Source organism: Vitis riparia, chromosome 6, assembly GCF_004353265.1.
Source record: "Vitis riparia cultivar Riparia Gloire de Montpellier isolate 1030 chromosome 6, EGFV_Vit.rip_1.0, whole genome shotgun sequence".
Classification (NCBI taxonomy): domain Eukaryota; kingdom Viridiplantae; phylum Streptophyta; class Magnoliopsida; order Vitales; family Vitaceae; genus Vitis; species Vitis riparia.
This window is the reverse complement of record NC_048436.1, coordinates 9,407,002-9,434,019: the sequence shown is the minus strand read 5'-3', so window position 1 is coordinate 9,434,019 and position 27,018 is coordinate 9,407,002. Positions and strand designations below refer to the sequence as shown.

The 27,018-nt window shown below is 41.7% G+C and overlaps 1 pseudogene; it reads left to right on the top strand.

The window, feature by feature from the left end:
• The window catches only part of LOC117916440, a 62,525-nt pseudogene that overhangs the window by 4,588 nt on the left and 30,919 nt on the right, over window positions 1–27,018 (top strand).

Sequence of the window (27,018 nt, the reverse complement as noted above, 5' to 3'; positions counted from 1 at the left end):
ACTATTTATTTTGCTCCTCTTTGATGCATATACAACTTCAAAGTCTTACCCATGTTGCCATTCTTAGGTAAAAAGCTACTTTCAAAGGAGTGAGTGATCTCTATACTTCTTTCTTTGGAAACTTTTTCTATAAATTGGCTATTTGGACCTTGAAATAGGATTTTACTTTGAATCTTCTATCTTTTATCCTTCTCTATTCTACTTTGTCCTCCCTCACCTCATCACCTTTGCCTTGTATAGTTGTTCCAAAAAGGAATCAACATACTTAATCACCTAGTTATGAAATCACTAATGAACCTATGTTTTTAATTTCTTACATGCCTTTGGTCAAAGAAAGTATTCCCTCATTATCATTGCCATGTTTACTACTATTCTAAAAAGTTATTGAAGTTTCACCATAGGGCTGAGTTTTAGAATTGAGCTTAATCCCTTCCAATGCCCTCTAGAGGATCATTCCATATGTTCCCTTCCCTCCCATGAGTTCCACCTTGCCTTGCCTCCTATTTCCTTTTGTGTTCCCTACATCCTCCAATGGCCAACCTTCCTCGGGAGCCTTTTTGACTAATCCAAGCTCTTGGTCCCTAAATCTACATCTTCTTTGGCAACAACGCAATCTATCCATTTAATTTGGTGCACTCTTGTTCCATCCCCAAAATGGCCCCACAAAATGTGCTTTTAGAACTCGTCCAATCTATTTTCAATGAGTCCATAGTAATGAAGTAACTAGATTTGATTTCTTGGTCCTATAAAATAAGAAACAATAGTAGATGTAGGCCAACTCTAGGATGGTTGTCTATAATCAAATAGGTGGACTATGCTTCAATTTTGTAAGATTTAGGAGGCGTCACCTAAGAGAGCCGGCACTCGAAGAAAAACCAGTAGTTTAGTTTCGGTACTCAAGTTCCAGCGCTCGTAGAAAGAGGTAGGTTCGTCATATGGAATAGCCTATAGAATAATATATAAGTCTCTCTATCTTTACCAAACTATAACCCCTGAACTCACTGGAATGTAATTAGAACGCCTTGTTTCATTTTCAATTAGGTTTTTGTTGTTTCTATGACAGGGGAGTTAGTGTCCTTTTTTTTTCTTTGTGTCTTTATTGGCGTTAGTTCTGCCCCGGTAGGGGGAACAACAATAGAATTATAGTAGTAGAGAAAAATTAAATAAAGGATAAAGAAGAAAGATGAAACTTTAGAGTTTGAGTAAAGCTCTATAGGAGCCTCACTTAGAAAAAAAAATAGTGGAGTTTCATTGTTGGAAATTGCAAGTTATCAAAAACTAAATATTGTTCATTATCAAGCATTAATCTTGTTTTACAATAATTAGCTTTGTTTCAGGCTTTTAGACAACTCTAAAAACTAAAGAAAACTATGAAAAAGTAAATTTAACCGATCTAGTAGTTTATTTAGATTCTTAGTTTTTTCCCTTAAAGCTATAAAATCTTTTAAAAATATAAAAATAAAGTAGATTTTTTTATAAAAAATTAGAAATCGTCTATATAAAATCTTCCTACAATAAAAATTTATAACAAAGAAGACTTCTAGATTCTCAAGATTCGAATAGAAACGTTTTTTATTATTTTTTTAATTTTTTCTTTTTTTATTAAAAGAGGTTAATTTAGAAAATAGAAATTTAGAAACTTCATTTAACAAGAATTCTAAAACATTCTAAATTTTAAATAAAACTCAAATACCAAACTAGTAACTAATTATGACACTAGAGAAGCTAAAAAACTGCAAAATTACCTAAACACCATTGATAGAATAAATATAGGCTATTCTAAAGTCGTGGAATAAGGATGTTTTTGGGCAGGTGGGTGTCAATAAGAAAGTGGCCCTGGACAAGGTGAATTTCTGGGATGGTCAGGAGAAGCTTCGCCCCTTATCATTGGAGGAATTGGAAGCTAGAAAGGTAGCAAAGGGGGACTTCGAAAAATGGGCTCTAATGGAGGAGATTTCTTGGAGACAAAAATCAAGAGAAGTTTGGCTAAGGGAGGGTGATAGAAACACAGGTTTTTTTTTCATAAAATGGCTAACTCCCATGAAGGAGAAACTGCCTGTCCAAGATTAAAGTTGACGGTGTATGGTTAACAGAGGAGCAGGAGATAAAGAGAGGGGTGGTTAGAGCTTTCAAGGACCAGTTGACTGACCCGGGGGGCTGGCATCCTTCTATGGAAGGTCTGGACTTTAATAGAATTGAAGATGAGGATGCAACTAGACTGGAGGAGGTTTTTTCAGAGGAAGAGGTCCTCAAGGCTCTTTCAGACTTGAACGGGGACAAGGCTCCGGGTCCAGACGGCTTCCCCCTTAGGTTTTGGCAAGTTTGCTAGGATGTTGTCAAAGAAGAGATCATGGGCTTTTTGTTAGAATTTCATGAGCGCGACAGATTCGTTAGGAGCCTAAATTCGACCTTCCTGGTCCTAATCCCAAAAAAAGCTGGCGTCGAGGACCTTAGAGACTTCAGACCGATTAGTTTGGTGGGCGGATTGTATAAACTGTTGACAAAAGTGTTAGCCAACAGGTTTAAGAAGGTAGTGGGCAAAGTGGTGTCTTCAACTCAAAACGCTTTTGTTGAAGGAAGACAGATTCTCGATGCTGCCCTTATTGCCAATGAGGCAATAGATTCTTTGTTGAAACGAAACGAGAGTGGGGTGTTATGTAAATTGGATTTAGAGAAGGCATACGATCACATAAACTGGAATTTTTTGCTGTTTGTATTGAAAAGCATGGGATTTGGGGAGAAGTGGACTGGGTGGATCTCCTGGTGCATCTCTACAACAACGTTTTCAGTATTGATCAATGGCACCCTGGAAGGCTACTTCAACAGCTCAAGGGGGCTACGTCAGGGGGACCCCCTATCCTCTTACCTTTTTGTGATAGGAATGGAGGCCCTTAGTAGGCTGATCCATAGAGCAGTGGGGGGAGGGTTCCTATCAGGCTGTAGGGTTAATGGAAGGGGTGGGAATGGGGCTTTGGTCTCTCATTTGCTGTTTGCCGACAACACGTTAGTGTTTTGTGAAGCTTTTGAAGATCAGATGGTCCACTTAAGCTGGTTGTTGATGTGGTTTGAAGCCATATCAGGTTTGAGAATCAACTTGGACAAAAGTGAAATTTTGCCGGTTGGTAGAGTGGAGAATTTGGCTCTTGAGGCTGGCTGTAAAGTGAGCAGGCTGCCTTCTTCTTATTTGGGGATCCCTTTGGGGGTGAATCACAAGTCTGTGGCTGTTTGAGATGGGGTGGAAGAGAGATTTCGGAAACGGCTGGCCTTGTGGAAGAGACAATTTATCTCCAAAGGAGGGAGAATTACTCTAATTCGGAGTACATTGTCAAGTATGCCCATATACTTGATGTCTTTACTTTGAATGCCAAGAGTGGTTAGTCTAAGGTTGGAGAAAATTCAAAGGGATTTCTTGTGGGGAGGGGGTGCTTTGGAGAGGAAGCCTCACTTAGTTAATTGGGATACCGTTTGCATGGATAAAAGGAAGGGGGGTTTGGGAGTTAGACGCCTTTCCATCCTTAATAGGGCCCTTCTTTGCAAGTGGAATTGGCGTTTTGCGATTGAAAGGGAGAACTTTTGGAGGCACGTCATTAGTAGGAAGTTTGGGGAGGAAGAAGGGGGTTGGAGTTCTAGAGAAGTTAGGGAGAGTTATGGAGTAGGATTTTGGAAGGAAATAAGGAAGGAAGGTGCCCTTATGCAAAATAAAGTCGCTTTTTTAGTGGGGAATGGTAGAAGGGTAAAATTTTGGAAAGATATATGGTGGGGGAACATCGCCTTATGCAATTCTTATCCCTCCTTGTATGCTTTTGCCTCTTCTAAGGAGGCTTGGGTAGAGGAGTTTTGGGACACTTCGGGAGGGGAAGGGGCTTGGAGTCCTAGATTTTCTAGGCCCTTCAATGATTGGGAGGTGGAGAGGCTTCTTTTGACAATCCGAGGTGCAAGGCTTAGTCCTCTTATGGAAGATAGAATGATGTGGAAGGTGAATTCGAATGGGATTTTTTCAGTTAAATCACTCTATAATGATCTATCTTCAAGAAGAGCTGGTCTTTTCCCTCATGGTTTGATATGGAACCCTAGTGTGCCTTCCAAAGTGAGTTTCTTTGGTTGGGAGGCTTCTTGGGGTAAGGTGCTCACTATGGATCAGCTTAAAAAGAGGGGGTGGGCTGTTGCTAACAGATGTTTTCTATGCTATGAGGAAGAGGAGTCAATTCATCACATTCTTATACATTGCTCCAAGGCAAGAGCTTTATGGGAATTATTGCATAAAGCTTTTTCACTTGGGAGGTGATCTGGGGAAAAGCCTTAACTTCGGATCAAGTCCAGAAAAGGGGGTGGTTTTTGGTGAATAGATGCTTGTTCTGTCATGCTAAGGAAGAATTCATAGACCATCTCCTTGTCCATTGTGTAAAGACAAGAGTCTTGTGGGAGCTGTTGTTTACCCTTTTTAGGGTGTCTTAGGTGTTACTTACGTCAGTTAGAAAAACTCTTCTAGGGTGGCATGGGCCGTTTGTGGACCAGAAGCGTAGGAAGGTGTGGATAGCCGGATCTTTATGTTTGTTTTGGACAGTGTGGAAGGCGAGAAATAGAATCGCCTTTGAGGGGGAAGAACTCTCTATTCAAAGGCTAAAAAGTTCATTTGTTTCTTATCTTTGGTCGGAAGCGAAGAGATACTTAGATGATGTTCCTCTTAACTCTTTTTTGCTTTCCAGATTGGTTGGGCCATTAGTGAGGGCGGGCTGGTTGTATTTCTTTTTTTGTATCTTGGTGTTTTTGTGGTGGAGGCTGGTGGTAGCTGTATACTTTTCGTATACCTTGGGCTGCTTTTTTGACAACCCTTTTTAATATATCTTCCTTTTTATCTATCGAAAAAAAAAAAAAAAAAAAAGCATCCATCTCCACCTCCTTGTCTCCCCCATAGGTTAGCCACTGAAGCATATTTATGGGCTACAATTCTAAATGGTGTAGGGAAAACATCCTTTAACTTAGAATCCCCAACCCAAATGTCCCACTAAAATCCTTCAGCCAAGTAACCAAATTCCCGCATATATATGGGCAATATCCTGAGGTTGATCTTTGATCAGTTATGTAGCTAGCCTAATCTACATCTGAAAAAATCTCAATGTTTCTCTTTTATGTTCTTTTGAGATATAGTCCCTTTCCTGGAGTCATTTTGAGATATCTTAGAATATGATACACAACTTTCATATGTTCCTTAATCGGATTGTTCATGAATTGGCTAACCACGTTGATATTTAAAGCAATTTTTGGTCTTGTGTGAGAGAGATAGATGAGTTTCCCCACTAGTCTTTGAAATCTCCCTCTATCAATCGGAGCACTTCCTTCTATAGTTCCTATTTTAGTAGTGTAGTCCATAGGTGTGTTTGCAGGTTTACAACCAAGCATCTTGGTCTCCTTTAGCAAGTCTAAAACATACTTACGTTAGGAGACTGCAATACCCATTTTTTTTTTTTTTGATAGGAAACGACAAAGGTATATATTGATAAAAAGGGAAGTACAAGAGAAGGATGAGGAATCCTCCCACCAAAGAAAAACAGAACTACAAGGAAACAAATGCGAGAAAATACAAAGTAGATACAAACAACTGCTCTAAGTTAGGCCAACCCATTGGAGTTACACGCTGCTAACCAATCAAGGTGTATCACATTAAGGGGAATCCCCTTAAAAACCTGAGAACAAAAAGCCCAAAGAGAAGCAAGGAAATGAATCATGTCCCAAAGGTTCTCTGAATTCCTTGTTTTATTCTAAAAAATCCTTGCATTTCTTTCCTGCCACACCACCCATAATAAAGCGATGCACGCAGCTTGCCATAAGACAATCCCTCTCTTAGAAGATCCAAAGATTGATATATTTTTTTGTATGTAATATTTGGTCTTGGGTCAGGGGTTCCCTAGCAGAGAGTCATTCTTCTCTTGTAAGTTTTGTAGACTGGATAGGCTCCTAGTTAGGGAAGGTGGTGTGTATACTCCCTGTATACTTAGAGGGCACCGGGTTTTGGTGTTTCCTCTTTTCGTTTAATATACTTCTTTTACCTATCAAAAAAAAAAAAAAATGGTAGATAGCATGTCAAAGATGCTTCTAGGAGGGACCCAATCTGTCTTTGTTAACTGAAATAATTTGTACCACAACTCCATCATCAGAGAGCAATGAAGAAAAAGATGATCTACTGTTTCTCCATGCTTCATGCACAACATGCAAATGTCGGGACTAAGTGCTTTGTGGGGTCTTCTCAACTGTAGCATGTCGTTAGTATTTACCTTCTTGTGAGCCACTAACCAGACAAAGGACTTGATTTTGAAAGGGACTTGAGAATTCCAGACTAACTTGGTAGGGAAAACTGAAGGCAAACCAGAAAATTGGGATAAGGTAAGAAAGAAAGATTTGACTGTGAAAAATCCTGAAAGAGATAAAGACCAAGATCTCTTATCTGGAACCGAAGGTGATAAATGTAGATGATCAAGAGACCGCATGAGACTTTCTAAATCTTTTATCTCGGAATCAGAAAGGCTACAATAGAAGTTAAAGTTCCAAGAGAAAGGGTGAGTGGATCCGAGAATTGAAGAAATAGGAATGTTTTTATCCATGATTACTCTAAGTAGTCTTGGATAACGGACCCCCAGAGGTTGATCCCCCCACCACAAGTCTTCCCAGAACCGAATTCTTTCCCCCTCTCCTACCATGAACCAAGTAAACTTGGAAAAATCTTGGAAAACTTGTGCAATAGCCTTCCAAGGACAACGATGTGACAATTTCCATCATAAGAAAATATTTGAGATTCCCTAAGTCTTTAATTTCAAAATCATGGGCAAGAAAACTCTTGAGTTTGCCTATTTCGTGCTCATGGTCTTTGGTCAGGGTTATGTCATCTATATAAATGATGATAATGATAGTTCTTCCCTCAAGTGTGTGTTTTACAAATAGGGTGGTTAGACCGACACCAGGAGTAATGAAACCTCTTACGGGCTTGGTAAAACGATCAAACCAAGCTTGAGTGCTTGATACCATATATGATTTTTTTTTAGTTTGTAGAATTTGTTAATATTTGTCTCAGTCTCAAGACCTAAAGGAATTTCCATGTACACTTCTTCTTCTAAGTCACTACTATGGAAGACATTCTTGATGTCCAGTTGATGAAGAGGCAAATCTTGGTTAACGGCTAACGACAACAAATCATGAATTTTGTTCAATTTGGAAACTGGAGCAAAGATTTTTTTGTAGTCAATTCCATAGGACCATGTAAATCCCTTAGTAACCGAGCTTTGAACTTGTCAACACTCCCATTTGATTTGTACTTGACTATGAAGATCCATTTGCTCCCAACTAGATTATTTCCTTCTGGAAGTTCAACAAGCTCTAGATCTCTTCCTCAATGGTTGTCTTCCACTCGGGTATTTGTAAGGCTTCCTGGATATTATTGGGAATCTGAATATTCGCAAGACTGGTAACAAAAGCTTGATAACTTGGTGACAAACTCTTATAGGAGAAAAGTTATAAATTAGATGATTTGTGTAAGATCTTACTCCTTTCCTTCTAGCAATTGGCAAATTGAATTGGAAAGTGTTGGATTGGTGTGGATTTGAAGACGTTTAAAATCTTGGTAGAAGAAGTCAGAGGCAAGTTGTTAGGAAAAATTTTGGAAAGGGGTAGAGGATGTTCTAATTGGATAAGATTTGGTGAGGTTAGTCTCTCTTATCTTTTGGATGGAGTGGAGTTAAGCAGCCGGGGTGACGGACAGAACCCTTTCAACAAGCAATGTTTGGAAGGTGGGAGAGTTCATGGGGTTGAGTGTCGTTGTAATGACACTGGAAGGTTCATCCTTTGTTCGATGTGCTTTGCGGAGGCGAAGAGGTTTGTTTTGGTTTTCCTGAAAGTTTCGAGGGGTTGGGGCATTTTAGTCGGGAAACTTTGCAGCTTGGGAGTGACACCCGACTCTCAGTTTAGCTGAGGTGCATTGTTGGTTGCAAACCAATCAAAAGAGGGAACCTTAATAGGGGTTTCCTCTATTGTGTCTTTTGCAGACAAGGCGAAGAAAGGTTTGAAGCCTTGGGAGAGGCAGTGTGGTTGCAAATGGGGGAAAATGAGGTCTGCCATAGAAAGGATTCTTTGAAGAGTTATTTAGTGGGATGGTGTGGGGATTATTCCGATTTAGTGTCGGAGCACAAATTCTGAAGAAGTGGGCAGTTTGCACCTGACACTTGAAAGGGGGAGTTGATCTATTTATGTTAGGGGGACTCCTCATCCTTTTCAAATTTGATTCTTTTGAAGATGCAAAGGAGGTGATGCATAGGGGTTTAAGGAGGTTTGCCAACAAATGTTTATCTTTGGAGAGATGGTCATTGGAGGTGGGGTGCCCTCGAAGAGTTGTTCATGCAAAGTAGGTTTGAGGTAGGCTGGTAGGGCTACCTTTGCATTTGTGGGACATGTCGTTATTTAAATATGTAGGGGATTGTTGTGGGGGCTTTGTTATAGTGGACAAAGACACTACAAGATGTTGTAATCTTTAATGGGCAAGATTTCCTATGAGGTCAGATGGCAAGATGCTTCTCGATTCCCTTCAGGTGTTGGTGGGGCTCCACCGCTACTCTATTTAATTGTGGTGGGAAGCTTTGTCTTGGTTATCTTAGGTCGTAGCCATGAAAGTTGAGAAGAAGCAAGATGTTAGGGCAGAAGAAGGTGGTGGAGATCCATGTGCCATTAAGGGCATGAGAGAAAAGGTTTGGCCTTGTTGTAGAAGTTTAGAGGACGTGTCAAGCTTGGGGGCTTGTAGGGGTTTCAAGTTGGGAAGTAGCGAGCAGACTTGAGATGCCATCTTCTCTTGGTCATTATGGTTGTGGGGGTAGGTTTGGAGAGGTGGATCTTGGGCTATTAAAGTAGACTTAATGGAAGATGGATAACGTAGTGCTTTTTGGCCAGGGATGTATTGTTGAAAGGAACGATGATTCAATCACCAATCCATTAGTCCACATCACTTATGGATTAGGCTTGACCTAATTTTTTAATTGACTTGTTTTGAATAATGCACCAAGGGAAGTGGGTTGGGCTTTAAATGGTTCTAAGGGCTTGAGAGTCGTTTTGATCTCTCACCCTCGGAAGGAGAACGCGTTGAGGGTTGTGAGGAGCCATTGTGTACAACGAAAGCCCTAAAAGTCTCAAGTCTTGATTTGGTGCCGTCTCTAGTAGTTTTTAATGGCCTAAGGCCGGGTTGTGAAGATGATTCATGTTCTCTTTTGGGTTGCTCTTCCCTGCGCCCAAAGGAGGGAGTGCCTTCTGTTGACGTTGCTATTTTATTTGAAGCGGAAGGTTTCTCTGGTAAGTTTTTGACTTTAGTTTGTTTGGTGGGGGGAAGGTCTTCTTCTTTAGCTTCTTCCATGTCTAAAGACGAGGGTTTTTCTTTGGGGAGGACTGAAAACTTAGTCCCTTGGAGGGAGTGGGGCATGGGTCTTTTAGTTGAAGGCAAGGAAGATGTTACAAGCCTTTGCGTATTGTTTTTGGTGAGGCCTTGGTTGTGGAAGTCCTAAAGGTTCAACCTAAGGATGTGAACCTAGAAGTGTGTAGTGAGGAGGGCCTAGTAGGGACTTGTTGGATGTAGAGAGCCTCTCCGATCCTTTTTTTTCAGAAATTTATTTCTTTTAGCAGGTTTCTGGTATTGCTAGTGGTTGGGCATGAGAATAATATTGCTTCCTTGTTGAGAAAGATGAAAACTAGAAAGGGTCGTAGAGTGTTGGTTGTGAAGAGGGAGCCCTTTTCCACTCCCTGCTTTGTAAGGGAGCTTCGAATTTGAAATGCATTAATAAGGAAATTGCTTCCCTGTTGAGAAAGATGGAAACCAAAAAGGGTCGTAGAGTGTTGGTTGTGAAGAGGAAGCCTTCACTCCTTGCTTTGTTAGGGAGCTTCGAATTTGGAATGTTCGGTTAATTACTACAATTCAAACATAAAAGAGGGGAGCCGAAGTAGTGGATGGGAGATGGTTTGCAAGTGACCTTTTAGGTTGTTTTTAGGGTTGTTGTTAGTTGGCTTAAAGGCATTCACCTCTTCACTGGGTGAACGTCTCTTCTCAGTTACAAAAGAGGAGAGGGGCTGGTGCCTTCTCACTAGGTCTTAAGGTAAGGGTCTAGGGTCATGGGTTATTTTGTAATTCCAAGGGGGTTGAAGGTTGTGGTTTCAGGAAGGGTAAGGAAGAGGAGGATTGTGGTAGTAGTGAGGTGTCTCAGGTTGGTTTCATTTCTGTGTTTGTTATGCTGGAGGTTTCTTGTTCTTCTATTAGGGTGAAATCTTTTATTTTGGGTGTTAGTTTGTTTTTTCTCTTCCCTTATGCTTCTTTTCAATTGCATCTTGTATGCTTCGTGTGTACTTTGTGTGCCTTTTCCAAGCACTTTTATTATATTTGCGTTGTTTACCTAAAAAAAAAAAAAAAAATCATCTTCTAACTCATTATGATTAGAATCAATGTTACTTGAGTGTGTCTCTTTTGGGACCAAATTTGGTTCAGTTTCATCTATTAGTCCAATATGTGTTCATTGTTCTATATCTTCTTGAGACTTCTTCTTTTTCCTTGAGTAGATAATGAACTCGTTGTTATTGGCAATCTGAGATGAGATTAGGCAAAGAGGAGTGCTAGGTTCAGTGTCTACGAATTCATTAGTTTGAAGCGGGAGACTTGGAGCAGGAGGGATAGGATTTGAGTTGTGAACTATAACGGACTCAAGTGTTTGAGGTTCGGTCATAGTTTCTATTTCCCAAAATTGGTATTCTTGAATTCTATTCTCCCCCTGAATATCAATTGTGGAGTAATAGGGCTGATTTTCAAAAAATGTCACATCCATAGAGTTGTAGAACTTTTTTGTGACGGGAGGGTAACACTTATTTGTCTAGAAAGTATCCTAGGAAAATACACTTAGTTGCCTTAAGATCAAGCTTACTTCGATGTTGTTGTGGAATGTGAACAAAGGTTGAGTAACCAAACACTTTGGGAGATGAGCTGAGTCCTAGGGTATGATTTGAGAAAGACTTTGCACGGTGTTTGGAAATCAAGACATGGGAAGACATTCTATTGATGAGATAAGTAGGCTATAGTAAGTACAACTTCTCCCCTAAAACTCTTTGGGACATGGGTGGAGAACATGAGAACACTTGCAACTTTTAACAAGTGTCTATTCTTTCTCTTGGCTATCCCATTTTGTTGAGGAGTATCAATGCAAGAACTTTGATGAATTATACCTTCTCTTCATAAGAATTCCCTTGTGATAGAATTGAAATAATCTCTAACATCGTCAATTTTTGACACTTGTATTTTGGCGTGGAACTAGATTTGGATCATGTTACAATTTTTTTTGAAAATTTGGCTCACTTCTGATTTGTCTTTCATCAAGAATATTAAAGAAATTATTGTATGATCATCTACAAAGGACACAAACCATCTAGACCCTGTTATCTTCTTCATCTTAGATGCCCCAAAGGTCGCTATGTATCATGGAAAAAAGATGAGATGATTTGTATGGTTGAATTGGATAAGACTTATGAACATGCTTGGATAATTGACAAATTTCACACCGAAAAACATTCGAACTTTCAGTGAATAATGATGGAAAGAGTTTTTTTGAGATACAAGAAACTAGTCTTGTGCATAGCTGGTGGCAAGGAATTGATGTTAGGGGAAGTGCTAGTTATAAATTGGCTACTAAGATGAAGGAAATCAAACAGAAGTTGAAAGTTTGGAATAGAGAAGTCTTTGGAAAGCTGGAATGTAATAAATCCTCAGCTTTGCAGCAGGTGGAATTCTAGGATAGGAAGGAAAGTGAGAGAATTCTGACTGTGGAAGAAACAGAGCTTAAAAAAGAGGCAAAAGAAAATTACAGAAAATGGGTGATTATGGAGGAAACTCATTGGAGATAGCTCTCAAGGGAAATATGGTTGAAGGAGGGGGATAGAAACACAGGTTTCTTCCATCGCATGGCAAGCGCTCACCATAGAAATAACTCTTTGGAGAGAATTAAGATCAATGGGGAATGGCTGCTAGAGGAGCAGGAAATTAGGGAAGGAATTGCTAATGCGTTTCATAATTTGCTCTCAGAAGATATGGGGTGGAAGGCGGACATTGGGAGACTTCAGTTTGATCAGATCAGCTAACAAGAAGCTGAGAACCTGGAGAGGTCCTTTACAGAGGATGAAATCCATGCGGCTTTCATGGAGATGAATGGGGATAAAACCCCTGGTCCGGATGACTTTACTATGGCCTTTTGGCAAAGTTGTTGGGATTTTATTAAAGAGGAGATTCTAGAAATGTTCAAGGACTTCTATGAACATAGCTCTTTCCTCAAGAGCCTCAACAATACGTTCTTGGTTTTGATCCCCAAGAAAAGTGGGGCTGAGGACCTTGGAGACTTTAGACCTATTAGTCTCCTGGGGGGGCTTTACAAGTTATTGGCTAAAGTGCTAGCTAACTGATTGAAGAAAGTAGTTGGAAATGTGGTTTCTACTTCTCAGAATGCCTTTGTGAGGGGAAGACAAATTCTTGATGCTTCCTTAATTGCAAATGAAGTGATAGACTCGTGACAGAAACGAAAAGAAAAGGGCCTTATTTGCAAATTGGATATAGAAAAAGCTTATGATAGTATCAATTGGAAGTTTTTGCTGAAGGTGTTGCAAAAGATGGGTTTTGGGTCTAAGTGGGTGGGGTGGATGTGGAGCTGCCTATCATCAGCTAAATTTTCAGTGTTGGTTAATGGAGTGCCTGCAGGTTTCTTCCCTAGCACTAAAGGCCTTAGACAAGGATCCCCTGTCTCCTTACCTCTTTGTTATGGGAATGGAAGTGCTAAATGTTCTTATTAGGAGAGCTGTGGAGGGGGGTTTTTTATCAGGGTGTAACATAAGGGGTGGTAGTAGACCCCTTTGAACATCTCTCATTTGTTTTTTGCTGACGACACAATTATATCTGTGAGGCCAGAAAGGATCATCTAACTCATTTAAGTTGGATTCTATTCTGGTTTGAAGCGGCTTCAGGCCTAAGGATTAATTTAGCCAAGAGTGAAATCATTCCATTTGGAGAGGTGGTGGAGATGGAGGAGTTGGTTGTTGAGCTAGGCTGCAGGGTGGGATCTTTACCTTCTCAGTACTTGGGTCTTCCTTTAGGGGCCCCCAATAGAGCGCCATATATGTGGGATGGGGTGGAAGAGAGAGTAAGGAGGAGACTAGCTCTTTGGAAACGACAATATATTTCTAAAGGGGGAAGAGTCACTTTAATAAAAAGTACTTTGGCTAGCATGCCAATCTACCAAATGTCTATTTTCAGAATGCCCAAGGTCGTTGCTAGAAGGCTTGAGAAAGTGCAAAGGGACTTTCTGTGGGGAGGGGGAAATATGGAGGGGAAAATTCATCTTGTTAAATGGGAGGTGGTTTGTATAGACAAGGATAAAGGTGGGCTAGGCCTTAGGAAGCTAGCTATGTTGAACAAAGCATTACTTGGCAAGTGGATATGGAGGTATGCTTGTGACAAAGATAATATTTGGAAACAAGTGATCAAGGTGAAGTATGGGCAGGAGGGTCTTGGTTGGAGGCCAAAGAAGGCTAATGGGGCTGTTGGAGTAGGGGTTTGGAAGGAGATTTGGAAAGAATCAGAGTGGTGTTGGGATAACATGATGTTCCGAGTAGGGAAGGGCAACACGATCAGATTTTGGACAGCTGTGTGGTGTTCAGATTCAGCGTTGTCCCACTATTTTCCTCACCTTTTTGGCATGACTGTTCAAAGGAACTCAACGGTTTAGGAAATGTGGGATCAAAGTTCGGGTCAAGGAAATTGGAACCTAAATTTTTTAAGGGATTTCAATGATTGGGAGTTGGATACGGTTGGGGAATTTCTCCATATACTGAGGGGTCATAAACCCACATTGGAGGAAGACTCAGTCCTGTGGAGGCAAGGAAGAAGTGGTCAGTTTAGGGTCAAGGAAGCTTATAGATTGTTGGCGAAGTCTAATGACACAGGTTTTCCCTCAAGAAGCATTTGGGTGGCAAGGGTGCCAACTAAAATTGCATTCTTCGCGTGGGAGGCAACGTGGGGGAAGGTGCTTACTTTAGATAGACTTCAAAGAAGAGGGCTGCAACTTCCAAATTGTTGCTTCTTGTGTGGATGTGAAGAAGAAAGTGTAAATCATATCCTTATACATTGTACAGTGGTTAGAGCTTTATGGGATATTGTTTTTGGTTTAGTTGATGTGAAATGGGTTTTTCCAGAAACTGTAAAGGAGGTCTTAGCTAGCTGGAGGGGCTCGTTTGTGGGGAAGAAAAGGAAAAAGATTTAGGACGCCATTCCGTTGTGTATTTTTTGGACGGTGTGGAAGGAGAGGAATAGATTAACTTTTAAGGGGGGTGTGTTGAACGTTCAGAAGTTAAATAATTTTTTTGTCTGTAATTTGTGGACTTGGGCCAAATTGTATGTAGGTGAGGAGGCGTTCTCCCTTATAGGCTTCTTGGAGTGGATAGCATCCACCTAAAGGGAGGTGATTCTTTTTGTCTTTGTTTTTTGAGGCCTTATGTCACAAGCTTATTCAAATGAGCCTCCCTATGGCCTTATATAGAGCCAGGAAGCTTCTGGAAACTCCTAGAAGTGGGAAGAGTGTGGAAGGTTCTAGAGAAGCCTAGAGGGATCCACACAATTCTACACCATGGTGGAAGGCACGAGAGGAGTCCGGGGCTTTCTAGAGAAGTTTAGAAGACTCTTGTATATACTTGTATATAGGCTTGTAACTAGAATGATGTAGGACATTCTAGAATAGTCTTGAGTTGTAAGGAACCCTCCAAGGTTCCAGAGAGTTCCAATGGTGCCTATAAATAGGTGAGGGCCTCATTTGGCCAAGGCACCAAGCAAGTGAGCATCCAAGCACTTGTAAAGGTTTCTTGAGTTAGTGAAAGCTTCCATTCTTTCAAGAGTTGCCTACCAAGCTTCTTAAGCTTTCGAGTCGCAAGTGTCTTAGCCGAGCGAGCTAGGCATTGAGGGAGCAAGGCTGACTTAGCAAGATCAAGCGTCTTGGCTTGTCTAAGTGCCGCACGAGCTTAGTGAACGACTAAGTCCGTGACAAGTGGTATCAGAGCACGGTTAAGAGGTGGGCATATCGAAGGAAGCATGTCGGGCTCTAACGTGGAGGAGACTAGCGAGCAAACCCGTGGACGGGAGATGGAGCACACTACACGGGGCCGAGGCAGGAAGGATAAGTCTCGTGACGCCTTAGCCAACATGGAGGCAAGGCTAGCCAAGGTGGAGCTAGCCATGGCGGACACCCGGGAAGGGGTGGACTTGATCGAGCAAGGCATGGAGAAGGGCCTAGAGGATCTAAGGGAGCAGATCCAAGACCTTCGTGAGGGGATGCAAGGCTCACAAGTTCAGCCGGTGTCACACGAGGAGTTCATGTCCTTCCAAGACAAGGTCATGACCATGTTCGCTAGTGTGGAGTCAAGGATGGAGGCCTTGGCTGCACGCATGGATGCCCGAGACCAAGAAATTCGTCAAGAGCTGGCCATCTATAGGACTGCGGTGTCAGCACGAGTCATGGCCACTCATGAGGCACCAAGGGTGGAGGTGCCCAAGCCACACACATTCAGTGGAAAAAGGGATGCGAAGGAGCTAGATAACTTCTTGTGGCACATGGAGCGTTACTTTGAGGCAATCGCATTGACGGATGAAGCCACTAAGGTACGCACCGCGACCCTTTACCTCACTGATAATGCTACTCTATGGTGGCGTCGACGGTTTGCCGACATAGAAAGAGGGACGTGCACCATAGACACATGGGACGCCTTTAAGAGAGAGATCAAGAGGCAATTCTATCCCGAAGACGTGGCTTACCTAGCAAGGAAGAGTCTAAAGCGTCTCAAGCACACGGGCTCAATCCGTGAGTATGTCAAAGAGTTCTCTACTCTTATGCTTGAGATACCTAACATGGCCGAGGAGGAGCTACTATTCAACTTCATGGACAACTTGCAAAGCTGGGCCGAGCAAGAGTTGAGGAGGCGTGGTGTCCAAGACCTAGCCACGGCCATGGCAGTAGCCGAGTCCTTGGTGGATTATAGAAGGGGAGACTCCTCCAAGCCCAAGCCACCATCCAAGGGTAACCAGGCTAAAGGTGGGGGAGACAAGAGGTCGCAAGGCAACACTTCTAAGGAAGGATCAAGCAAAGGCCCTAGTGGCAAGGACGGCAAAGGCAAAGACAAGCGGAAGGAGTTCACGCCCAGGACCAATTGCTTCCTATGCGATGGTCCGCACTGGGCACGGGACTGCCCTAAGAGAAAGGCTTTAAATGCTATGATTGAAGAAAAGGAGCAGGAAGGCGATGCTAAGGTGGGATCATTGCAGCTCCTAAATGCCCTTAAGGCCAAGCCGCTGCCAAAGACGCCTCAAAGCAAAGGGCTGATGTATGTGGAAGCCCTTGTCAATGGGAAGGCCACCAAGGCCTTGGTGGACACAGGTGCCACTCACAACTTTGTCTCAGAGGATGAGGCAAGAAGGTTGGAGCTCCAAGCATCCAAGGAAGGAGGATGGCTCAAGGCAGTCAATTCAGCCGCTAAGCCATCACATGGAGTAGCTCGCGGGGTGACTATGCACATCGGCTCGTGGGAAGGAAGGGTCGACTTCACAGTGGCACCCATGGACGACTTCAAGGTGGTGCTAGGAATGGACTTCCTACAGAAGGTCAAGGCTGTGCCATTACCCTTCCTACGCTCAATGGCTATCCTAGAGGAGGAGAAGCCATGCATGGTCCCTACGGTCACTGAAGGTACGCTCAAGACCCCTATGCTATCCGCTATACAAGTAAAGAAGGGGTTAAAAAGGGAAGAGGCGACCTACCTCGCGACCCTAAAAGAAGAAAAGGATGATGGGTCGGGAGAACCCATGCCTAAGGAAATAGAGGGAGTCCTTGATGAGTTCAAGGACGTGATGCCGCCCGAGTTGCCTAAGAGACTTCCTCCTAGGAGAGAGGAAGATCACAAGATAGAGTTGGAGCCGGGAGCCAAGCCCCCTGCTATGGGGCCATATAGGATGGCACCACCTGAGTTGGAGGAACTAAGGAGACAACTCAAGGAGTTGCTAGATGCGGGGTTCATCCAACCATCCAAGGCTCCCTATGGCGCGCCGGTCCTATTTCAAAAGAAGCATGATGGGTCCCTACGGATGTGTATCGACTACCGGGCACTCAACAAGGTGACGGTAAAGAACAAGTATCCCATCCCGCTCATTGCTGACTTGTTCGATCAACTTGGAAGGGCAAGGTACTTCACAAAGCTAGACTTAAGGTCAGGCTACTACCAAGTCAGGATTGCGGAGGGAGATGAGCCAAAGACTACATGTGTGACCAGGTACGGCTCCTATGAATTCTTAGTGATGCCTTTTGGACTCACTAATGCCCCAGCAACGTTCTGCACCCTCATGAACAAGATCTTCCACCCATACTTGGATAAGTTCGTGGTGGTGTATTGGATGACATAGTCATCTATAGTAACACTCTAAAGGAGCATGTAGAGCACTTGAGGAAGGTCTTTAAGATCTTGAGGGAGAATGAGCTATATGTGAAGAAGGAGAAATGTTCGTTTGCTAAGGAGGAAGTGAGCTTCCTTGGGCATCGCATCAGAGATGGCAAGTTGATGATGGATGACAGCAAGGTGAAGGCCATCCAAGAATGGGATCCACCAACCAAGGTACCTCAACTCCGATCTTTCCTTGGTTTAGTTAATTACTACCGGCGGTTCATAAAGGGTTATTCGGCAAGGGCCGCACCACTCACTGATCTTCTTAAGAAGAATAAGGCATGGGAGTGGGAAGAAAGGTGCCAACAAGCCTTTGAGGATTTGAAGAAGGCTGTGACTGAGGAGCCAGTGTTGACACTACCCGACCACACTAAGGTCTTTGAGGTGCATACTGATGCCTCAGACTTTGCTATTGGGGGAGTCCTTATGCAAGAAAGGCACCCAATCGCATTTGAGAGTCGCAAGCTAAACGACGCGGAGAGGCGCTACACGGTGCAGGAGAAGGAGATGACTGCCATCGTCCACTGCTTGCGCACTTGGAGGCATTACCTTCTGGGGTCTCACTTCATAGTGAAGACCGACAATGTTGCCACTAGCTACTTCCAAACACAGAAGAAGCTAAGTCCCAAGCAAGCTAGGTGGCAAGACTTCCTGGCCGAGTTCGATTATACGCTGGAGTATAAGCCAGGAAGTGCTAATCATGTGGCCGACGCCCTAAGCCGTAAAGCCGAGCTAGCGTCCATGACGAGTCAGCCCCAAGGAGACATAATGGATCTTCTAAGGGAGGGGTTGCAACACGATCCAGTGGCTAAGAGCCTCATCGCCTTGGCTCATGAAGGGAAGACTAAGCGGTTTTGGGTAGAGGACGGCCTACTCTACACTAAGGGGAGACGACTCTATGTGCCTAAGTGGGGGAACCTAAGGCGGAACCTGATCAAGGAGTGCCATGACACCAAGTGGGCTGGGCACCCTGGGCAACGACGCACTAGGGCACTACTTGAGTCGGCTTACTATTGGCCTCAGGTACGGGACGAGGTTGAGGCCTATGTGAGGACTTGTCTTGTGTGCCAACAAGACAAGGTGGAGCAACGACAGCCTAGAGGCCTGTTGGAGCCACTACCCATAGCAGAACGCCCATGGGATAGCGTCACCATGGACTTCATCATTGGGCTACCCAAGTCGGAGGACAGCGGCTCTATCATAGTGGTAGTGGACAGGTTCTCTAAATATGCAACTTTCATAGCAGCCCCGACTGACTGCACGGCGGAAGAGACAGCGAGGCTATTCCTAAAGCACGTAGTCAAGTATTGGGGATTGCCTAAGTTCATCATCAGTGATCGCGATCCGCGTTTCACTGGGAAGTTCTGGACGGAGCTCTTCAAACTGATGGGTTCGGAGCTTCACTTCTCCACAAGCTTTCACCCACAGACGGATGGGCAGACCGAGAGGGTGAACGCGCTATTGGAGCTATACTTGAGGCACTTCGTGAGTGCCAACCAGAGGGATTGGGCTAAGTTGCTAGACATAGCCCAATTCTCATACAACCTACAAAGGAGTGAGGCGACTAACAAGAGTCCGTTCGAGCTAGCCACAGGGCAGCAACCATTAACTCCTCACACTCTAACGATTGGCTACACGGGGAGAAGTCCGGCGGCTTTCAAGTTCGCAAAAGGGTGGCATGAGCAAGCTGACATAGCACGCTCATACTTGGACAAGGCCGCTAAGAAAATGAAGAAGTGGGCTGACAAGAAGCGACGACACACGGAGTACAAGGTCGGAGACATGGTGCTTGTCAAGCTCCTTCCTCAACAATTCAAGTCCCTAAGGCCGGTGCATAAGGGCCTTGTGAGGAGATATGAAGGACCCTTCCCCATACTTGGGAAGGTCGGCAAGGTGTCCTACAGAGTCGAGCTGCCCCCGAGGTTGAAGATTCATCCTGTCTTCCACGCAAGCTACTTGAAGCCCTATCACGGAGACAAGGATGATCCAAGCCGAGGGATGTCTAAGAGGGCACCTACAGCCGGTCGTGACCTCCTATGATAAGGAGGTAGAACACGTCCTCGCAGATCGGGTCATCAGGAGACGAGGGGTACCTCCTGCTACGGAATACTTAGTGAAATGGAAGGACTACCAGAAAGCGAGGCTAGCTGGGAGCCAGCAGAGGCACTATGGCAGTTCCAGGAGCAGATCGAGCGGTTCCGGCAGAAGGCGCGACGAGGACGTCTGCGGCATAGGTGGGGAGAGATCTTATGTCACAAGCTTATTCAAATGAGCCTCCCTATGGCCTTATATAGAGCCAGGAAGCTTCTGGAAACTCCTAGAAGTGGGAAGAGTGTGGAAGGTTCTAGAGAAGCCTAGAGGGATCCACACAATTCTACACCATGGTGGAAGGCACGAGAGGAGTCCGGGGCTTTCTAGAGAAGTCTAGAAGACTCTTGTATATACTTGTATATAGGCTTGTAACTAGAATGATGTAGGACATTCTAGAATAGTCTTGAGTTGTAAGGAACCCTCCAAGTTCCAGAGAGTTCCAATGGTGCCTATAAATAGGTGAGGCCTCATTTGGCCAAGGCACCAAGCAAGTGAGCATCCAAGCACTTGTAAAGGTTTCTTGAGTTAGTGAAGCTTCCATTCTTTCAAGAGTTGCCTACCAAGCTTCTTAAGCTTTCGAGTCGCAAGTGTCTTAGCCGAGCGAGCTAGGCATTGAGGGAGCAAGGCTGACTTAGCAAGATCAAGCGTCTTGGCTTGTCTAAGTGCCGCACGAGCTTAGTGAACGACTAAGTCCGTGACACTTAGCTGCCTTGTATACTCCCTGTATACTTTGTGGCGTTTTGCCTTTTTAATGCATATCCTTTACTTATATATAAAAAAAAAAGAAACTAAGATGTTCTAGATGATGGTACCACAACAAAATATCATTGTCTTTATTAGAACTAAAAATAAAAAGAGACCATTTTTTACCAACTATCAGTTGAGGTTGTATTTCAATATAATCCGTCACTTCAAAGATATAGAGTTTAGAACATATCTCAGCATAACCAATCATCTTCCCCGAATTCAAATCCTGAATAAACACAATGGTTTGGAAAAAATTTAGTAACATAGTTATTTTCCTAAATGAGCTTACTAATGGATGGTAAATTGCAATCTAAGTTCAGGACCAAAAGAATGGACTCAAGAGTTAGGTCCTTAGAGATGAGAAAAAAGAGCCTATACTAGCCACCTTTGAGAGAGAACCATTAGCTATATAAACAGTATAATTTATAGAACAAGGTGAATAATTTTGAAAAATTGTGGCATCTTTAGTCATGTGAAAAGAAACTCTTGAGTCAACAATCCAAGGACTTAAATTTTCCTTTTTTTACATTCAGGGCAACAAGATAATTGCCTTTTTGAGCTAAGGATCCGACCCCGATGGTAGAATTGAAGGAATTTGCCCATTGTTGGGACTAGTTGAACATTTTTTGCAATAGTTCCAATTGCTCTTTGCTGAATGGAATGAAATTAGATGGTGTTGGGCTATCCTCAATAGTGACATGGTGTCCTCAACTTTCTCTATCATTTTGAGGACGTGATGGCTTCCAATCTGCTGGTTTCCCATGGATTTTCCAACATATGTGCTTGGTATGACCTGGTTTTTGGCAGTGATCACACTAAGGTCTCTCTTTTTCGTGGCTAGCTGTCATTAGAAGGATAGGGAGGACCCCGAGCCACTAGGGCTGACCCTCGGTGACAGGTTTGCTGATTTGTGACCCCAACAGGACTTTCTTTCTACTTTCTTCTTGGCATACTTCTAAGACAACTTCTCGGATGTTGGGTAAAGGTTTAGTTCCCAATATTCTGCCTCAAACTTCATCTGGATTTTTGTTTAGCCCTAATAAAATTTGTAGCTCTGTTTATTCTCAACGATCTTCTAGATTTGATAGCATCCGTTACACAATCCCATTTGATGGTTTTGAACATGTCCAATTGCTACTAATAGCGAGTTAGAAGACTGCAATATTGAGTGACAAACAAATCACCTTGGCGTAAATCATGAAGGATCCTTTCTATTTCAATTGTCTCTGCTGTGTCTTCTGTATTGAAATAAGTCTCCTTGTTGCTTCCTAGATTCCTTCCGCTATTTCATAAAGTATAAAATTTTACCCTACGTCATTGTTCATTGAGTAAATTAACCAAGACATAACCATATTATTCTCAGCCTTCCATACGTTGAATTTTGGGTCTTCTTTCGTGGGACATGGCACTGTACCGGTGAGGTAGTCATGCTTCCCTTTACCGCATATGAACATTATGACCGTTGAGACCATTGAAGATAGTTCTGCCCATTTAGTTGTGTTTAGTAATGAGAATGAACACCATCTGATCCTCCATTGTTGCTTGGAATAGGAGCTTTTTGAGTGGAGGTGACTTCTGAGGTTAAGGAGTCCTTGGTGGCCATTTTGTATTTGGTCATGAGTGGATTAAATGGTTCAGCTCTAGCTCTAATACCATGAAGAAATTTGAGGAGAAAAAAAATTCTACTTTTCTCCTTTTTTTTTTTTTTTTTTTTTTTTTTTGTTAAATAGATTGTAGTACCCATATTTATACATAAATGGTTGAGGCCATTTGCCTTTGAAAAAAAAATATAATCCTTTATTTTAGGAGAGAAAGTCTCTCATAAAATCAGGGAATAAGTTAGAATTGGAAATACAACTGTACCACAACTGTGACAGCTATAACAGAATTGTGACACAACTATAACACAGTTGTGACACAACTATAACATAGTTGTAGCTGTAACACAACTGTACATTTTGGATTTCCACAACTAGGATTGAGAATGTAAAGGGACTTTCTTTAGTTAAGGGTTAGGATCTAGTGTATAAGCCTAAGAAGGAAAGAGGTTTGGGTTTCAAGGTTTGGGGGTACTATAGAGGTAAAATTTTATGGTTAATTGTTTGCCACTAAAGCTTTCAAGGGCACTTCTCTCAATCTGATTCAACTCGATTAGAAAGTTGTAGATCAAAAGGTTAGGAGAGCAAACTGATGTAGGACGGACATAAGTTCAATGTCCCACATTGGCTGATTAATAATATTGGTTGTGTCTTATATGTGGGCTACCTCTACCCTCCATTAGCTTACACTTTTGGGAGTGTATGAGGTTCCACATCATTTGGTATCGGAGCGAGGTTGGGATTAGCTCGCCCTGTGCTCACTGATGTGGCGTCAACAATTGAGTGGGGTGTCTATTGAATAACAGATGGAAATCCAATATTCCACATTGGCTGATTACTATGGGCCTTATATGTGAGGTTACCTCTAGCCCCCCCACCCCACCACACACACACACTAGCTTAAGCTTTTGGGATATGTGGTCTCACATCACAAAGGGAGGAACATTGCTTTGGGTCTATTTTGGTAGGGTTCTCACCAACCCTTAGGGATGTTGAGAAGCTTTTATTGTGTAATTTCTTATGGTACTCTAACATTGTATATTTCCTATTGTTTTGGAGAAGGTTTCTCTTCTTGTTTTTCTGATAAGATTTTGTACATTTTGGAAAGGTCTCTCCTCACATCAATGAATGCTTGTTTCTAACTAAAAACAAACAAACAAAGCGGGTGCAGGCTCTGGTTTTGCTTTTTCCTCCTTTCGCCTTCTCTCTTATGTGCCTTCTGGTGCACTTTGTAGACTCTCTATTTAAGTGGGCATGCCCCTTTTTGGTAGGCTCTTTTCAATAGTATCACTTCTTGTCTATGTATACCCTCTGGTTTTAGTTTTGGAAATAGCTACTAATGTTGTTGACATTGCATAGTTCAGATTTTCACATTGATTATTCCTTTTGTGTGGTTAATTAATTACATTTCTGTGGGGTGTTTTTTGTGGATATAGATGAAGATGGTTGTTTTTTATCCTTATTTGCCAAAGACATGTATAGTTGGATATTGGGTTTATTTAAATTTTGTGATGGCTATCTTTCTTGCTTTCTGCAGACACTCAACACCAGTTTAATGCACGAGAAAGTGATTGGGGTTTCACTTCTTTTATGCCTCTTAGTGAACTATACGATCCAGGTAGGGGTTTTCTTGTGAGTGATACATGTATAGTTGAAGCTGAGGTTGCTGTCCGCAGAGTTGTGGATTACTGGACATATGACTCAAAAAAGGAAACTGGTTATGTTGGACTTAAGAACCAAGGAGCAACTTGTTACATGAACTCTCTCCTCCAAACTCTCTATCATATTCCCTACTTTAGAAAGGTTAATAACCATTGTTCTTTTTCTACATTGTCTCTGTTACATGTCTTCTTGAAGATATTTGAAAAGGATAACAATTTTTTGGATCATGTTTTTTCAGGCTGTGTACCATATGCCAACGACTGAGAATGATATGCCATCTGGAAGCATTCCTTTGGCTTTGCAGAGTTTATTCTATAAGCTTCAATACAGTGACAGCAGCGTTGCAACGAAAGAGTTGACAAAATCGTTTGGTTGGGACACATATGATTCTTTCTTGCAGCATGATGTGCAAGAACTCAATAGGGTCCTCTGTGAAAAGCTTGAAGACAAAATGAAGGTACAAACATGACTGTTGTTGTGGAATTATTTCAGTTCTGACAATTATTAAGTGCTTGCCAGGGAACTGTTGTGGAGGGCACTATACAGCAGTTATTTGAAGGGCACCATATGAACTACATTGAATGCATCAATGTGGACTACAAATCTACAAGGAAGGAGTCATTTTATGGTACTTATTTTATATTTATGGTTGAAATGCCTGATTTAGTGTCTGTTTTTTATTGCAAAATAAATTGTTTGTGTGGCAGACCTTCAGCTGGATGTCAAAGGTTGTCATGATGTTTATGCTTCTTTTGATAAGTACGTAGAAGTTGAGCGCCTAGAAGGGGATAACAAATATCATGCTGAGCACCATGGATTGCAGGTTAGTTGCTACATGTATTTAACAAAGCCTAATTTTTAGGTGCAGGTTAGTTGCTATATATATATCTAACAAAGTTGATTTCATACTTTTATGGGTGCTTTTAATTTAATTTTTATCTTCTTATAATAGAGAATGTATTTAACTAAGTGTTGCTAACTTTTATTATTTCATCTTTGATGATGTTCATGTAAAACAGATAAGCTGTTGACTAATTTTGTCCAATGTGGAATGGCTTGTTTTGATTGGTCTTCATATTTGGATAAAGCAATTAATTTGGTGATTAGGCTTCTGGGGCTCAGATTTGAGCCCTTAATCTGCATTTTTGTTTGTGGTTTCTCATGTTTCTTTTGAGTGAATTTTTTAAGAAAAATCATTGGACCAAATTTGTCTAACCTGTTTGGGTCCATTGGAATGGACTCCATTGGTATTCAATGATTTCATTGTGCTGCTGTGGAGTAACGATTTCTTATTTTCTACATGGACTTGCTGTGTTGTTTTGGTTAAATTACAACCTTTAAAACTGTTTTGGAGTGTAGAATCAACGCAGGAGTCAGAATAACATTTATTTTGCTTTTCCTTCTTGATCCCTTGAGAGAAGTATGTCCTATGGGTAACAAAGTTTGATATGATTCATTAACACAAATTGAGCCCAACACACTTTATGTGGGTTTAGGTTGAGTATAATTGAGTTTGATTAAATTCATATCTACCTGCATAACCCGTTTGATAAATAGGTAGTATTTGGGTCAACCTGTATAATATGAATTTGACTTGACCCATTTATTAATCATGCTGATTAACCTAATTATAACTTTAAACTTTAAACTATTTAACTCATATTTAACTCATTTTAAATTTGTTTTTAAATAAATATGTCAATTAAGTCATAAACATGTTTAGTTGAGACATTGATCTTATAGTCTTATACAAGACCTAACCCAAACTGATTATTAAATAGGAGGATTTGATTATTAAATAGGTTACACAATGTGTTACCTGTTTAGTAATTTGATAATATTTGGGTTTATATTTTTAACATGATTATTATTTGTGTTAGTAGTAAAATACCTAGGCTTTGACATGATTTGAACACGACCCTCCATGAATTGTCATCCCCATTATTTCCTAAACATCTGTCACCACTGCTTAAAGAAAACTGAAGTCGCTGCCCACCCCAACCCCCTACCTAGATGAGGATCTAGGTACCACCATTGGGTTAGTCCTTCAAGTTGGTGTTGTGCAGGAAATCACAAGCAAATTAGTATATGTGGGGTGGCTGTATGGTTGTCGGGTAATTTAAGACTGCAACAATAGGAGTTGATTTTTTAACTGGCAGGTCTCACGCTCTTCATTTCTATCTTTATTTTTTGTTTTCAATTGGCTGGTTCACTGGAATATTACTGAATGACTGGAAGAATTATAAGAATCAGCTTTGGTATCCTATGTAACATGCCTTGTGTCTGTTCGGCTGTTCTTTTCTATGGACAGAATGAGATGTTCCAGGACAGAGACAAGCTAGGATGGAACAGGTTGACAATATTGTCTTGACCTAGTATTATAATTTTGCTTAAGTTATTTATATTTAATGGTAGGGGAACAATGATAAGAAACTCTTATTCTGTGTTTCTCTTCTTATCATGTTTTGTTTTGAATTTTGTGTGATTGTTTCAAGATGCTAGGAAGGGTTTCATATTTACCGTCTTACCCCTGTGTCATGAAAACCTCATTCTATGTTTCGCTTTCCATCAAGTGACTGTTTTGAATTTGGTATGCTTGTCTCAGGATGCTAGGAAGGGTGTCTTATTCATTGACTTCCCTCCTGTCCTTCAACTTCAGCTGAAGCGATTTGAATATGATTTTATGCGGGACACTATGGTAAAGGTCAGCAGTCTAATAACCGTTCCTGCTCTATTACAAAGTGTCCTATATCATTGGTGCATCGCATGAATTGGCTTCTTTCTTATTTTCGTACAAGGTGTAAAACTTGGAATATAAACTAGAAATTCGTAAAACTGGAAAAAATATAGAAATATTTATTTTTGTACGAGTTATAGCTCTAAATTTCTTTGTTCTGTTTTAAATACTTATTTTTTATGAAAGCTTTTCCTAATTATTAGATTTTAAAAGTGAAAATTGATTCTCATGTGCTAATGAGAGCATCCAAAAGAGGAGTTAACTTATGAAAACAACCTCCGGAAAAAGAAAACTTTGTAAAGCCTTGTTGATTGGTTTACGCTATATGGACAGTATGGAGAATACCTGGACCACTTGTTCTTTTATTTTCTTTTGGGCTGTTGCTATATTTTACTTGTTCTAGCTGGTCTAGAATGATGGTCCCTTGCTAGTTGCTCTCTATGATGAAGGTCCTCTTTGCCATTCTGGAAGTTAGTTGGATCAAATAGAGAAAAGAGACCTAGGATTAGGTGGATCTAGTAGAGAAACGAGTCAAGAAGCTGTTGCTTTGGAAAAAAGAAGGGTATGGACGCTTAAAGGAGTTTCAAGTAGACTTCATTCCTCCCTAGGAGTTTTCTTTGGAGTAATTTTTAATTTTTAATGTTGCTTTCCACCTTT